The following is a 2,500-nucleotide window of genomic DNA, read 5'->3' on the forward strand; positions in this document are numbered from 1 at the left end:
ATAGAACAAATACCTATGAGATGATAGCTTCAGCCGAGGGCACAACACAAGGTGACCCAATTGCCATGGCGATGTACGCCATCGGTCTCCTCAGGCTACAAACAATAATTGACCACACAACAACAAATATAAAGCAAGTTGCTTATGCCGACGACCTGACCGGAGCAGGGAAAATTGAGAACATAAGGAAGTGGTGGAATCTCATTGGGACACATGGCCCTCCACAAGGATATTTTCCGAACGCCGCCAAATCGGTTTTAATTGTAAAACCGGAATATCTCGGACAAGCCAGAGAAGCCTTCCGAGAAACAAACGTGATTATAAAGGGAGGGCCGGCGGTGATTGTGAAAAACACCTTGGGGCAGTTCTTGGCACAACAGCAGCCAGGGAAGAATACATAACAAGGCAAGTGGATGAATGGAGAAGGGAAGTGATAGAGCTGGCAGAAATCGCAAAGAAGGAACCGCACTCGGCATATACCGCCTTCACCTTCGGTATCAAACACAAGTGGAACTTCTTAATGCGAACTATACCTAACATCGAGCCTTTACTTTCACCACTTGAGGAAGCAATTGTAAAGCACCTGATCCCAGCACTATCAGGTGGAAGAAATCACACTGCCAACGAGAGAGCCATACTCGAACTTCCGCCAAGGCTTGGGGGACTCGGCATAACAAACCCTTGTAAAATAGCGGACATGGAGTTCCAAAACTCTGTCAAGCTCTCAGCCAGCCTAACTCAAGCCATAATAACGCAAGAAACATATACACAGCCTGATGCAACACAACAAAAAACAATCAAAATGGAAATTACAAAAAATAGAGAAACAAAGCAGAGGGCACAACTTCAAGAACTAACCTTTATGATTACTGAGGATATGAAAAGAAGAATGAGTATGGCACGCGAAACCGGCGCCTCTAACTGGTTGACCAGTCTCCCCATCAAAGTCAAAGGGTTTAGTTTAAACAAACAGGAGTTTGTGGACGCACTTGCCCTGAGATATGGTTGGCCAATAGAGGACCTTCACCAGCACTGCACATGCGGTTCGGCTTTCGACCCCAACCATGCCATGACGTGCAAGACGGGAGGCTTCGTTTGCATGCGCCACGACGAGGTGAGGGACGTGACTGCACAAATGCTTGGCGAGGTGTGCCGCGACGTGAGGATCGAACCTCCCCTCATCCCCACAGAAGGGCGCAACTTCTCACTCCAATCCACCAACACTGCAGACGACGCCAGATTAGACATCAGTGCCAACAGTTTCTGGGTACGAGGGCAACGGGCCTTCTTCGACATACGAATCTTCAACCCTATGGCCACGAGCAACCGATCCCAGGAACTCCTCTCTGCTCACACCAAGCATGAGAACAACAAAATGAGGGAGTATGGCGAACGCGTCCGAGAAGTCGAGCAAGGTACTTTCACACCTCTTGTATTCACGACTTCTGGGGGAATGTCACCGAGAGCGACGATATTCTACTCATCCCTTGCACAACAACTTGCAGAGAAAAGGCAGCAACAGAAGAGCGCCGTCGTTGCATGGATGAGGTGTCGATTGGCCTTCTCACTACTACGGTCTTCACTGCTCTGTCTACGAGGAACAAGGAACAAACCGGCAATGTACACTAGTCTTAAGGATTTAGATATAGAGGAAACTGTTATAAATAGTAGAATAGAAAGAAATATGTAATTGTAAGCAAAAGTAATAAAGGTTAAAATACATCTCCCTAAAATAAGTTGGATGTCGAGTCGACCACAGCCATTGGCGAGGACGGGGCCAGTGGACTGTTCTGTGAAATATTATTACATATATATTTCACAACACAGAGACTCGTTTGAAACGAATAGGAGGTCGAAATTTAAAAAAAAAAAGAGAGAGAGAGAGAGAGAGAGAGAGAAAGGGAGAAAGAGTGAGTGATAGAAAGAGAGCGAGAGAGGTGCGACGTGTGAACAATTATGATAGGATGCAGCGTCATGAATATTGGAACATTAATCTAGGTGTCTCGATGTTGACTGACTGACATTCGCTGTGGGAATAAAGGCAGGTGGGGAGATGTGAGGGGAGGCAGGACAAAGGGATGTTGAAAGAGAGAGAGAGAGAGAGAGAGAGAGAGAGAGAGAGAGAGAGAGAGAGAGAGAGAGAGAGAGAGAGAGAGAGAGAGAGAGAGAGAGAGAGAGAGAGAGAGAGAGTGAGAGAGAGAGAGAGAGAGATAATGAGAGAGAGAGATTGAGAGAGAAGGAGGATGATAGATAGAGATAGAGAGGATCGTAATGAGAAAATAGATAATCCAGAAAATCTGGAATCATACCATGGCAATGACGTTGATAAGAAAACCGTACTGCATCTTATGATCACTATAAACATTATCGAAAAAATGAAAAGGCACACAAAAGCACAGCCGCATACGGGTCTGATAACACATCACGGGCTATTGAAAACGCACACACATATAGACTGTAATGGATGCTCTCTTGGTTTGTTCAAAGCAACTTACAAATG

The 2,500-nt window shown here is 45.9% G+C and overlaps 1 pseudogene across 1 annotated transcript in view; it reads left to right on the plus strand.

The window, feature by feature from the left end:
• LOC147470384 (uncharacterized) overlaps positions 1-1,742 on the plus strand; it is a 2,630-nt pseudogene extending 888 nt beyond the window's left edge. The window contains exon 1 of the transcript XR_015191646.1: positions 1-1,742. This exon is cut by the window's left edge and continues 888 nt beyond it. The product of XR_015191646.1 is annotated as an uncharacterized LOC147470384 (transcript).
• The last annotated feature ends 758 nt before the right edge of the window (positions 1,743-2,500 follow it).

Source organism: Penaeus japonicus, unplaced genomic scaffold, assembly GCF_977035675.1.
Source record: "Penaeus japonicus unplaced genomic scaffold, GWHDUDI00000001_assembly GWHDUDI00000015, whole genome shotgun sequence".
In the NCBI taxonomy this organism is placed as follows: domain Eukaryota; kingdom Metazoa; phylum Arthropoda; class Malacostraca; order Decapoda; family Penaeidae; genus Penaeus; species Penaeus japonicus.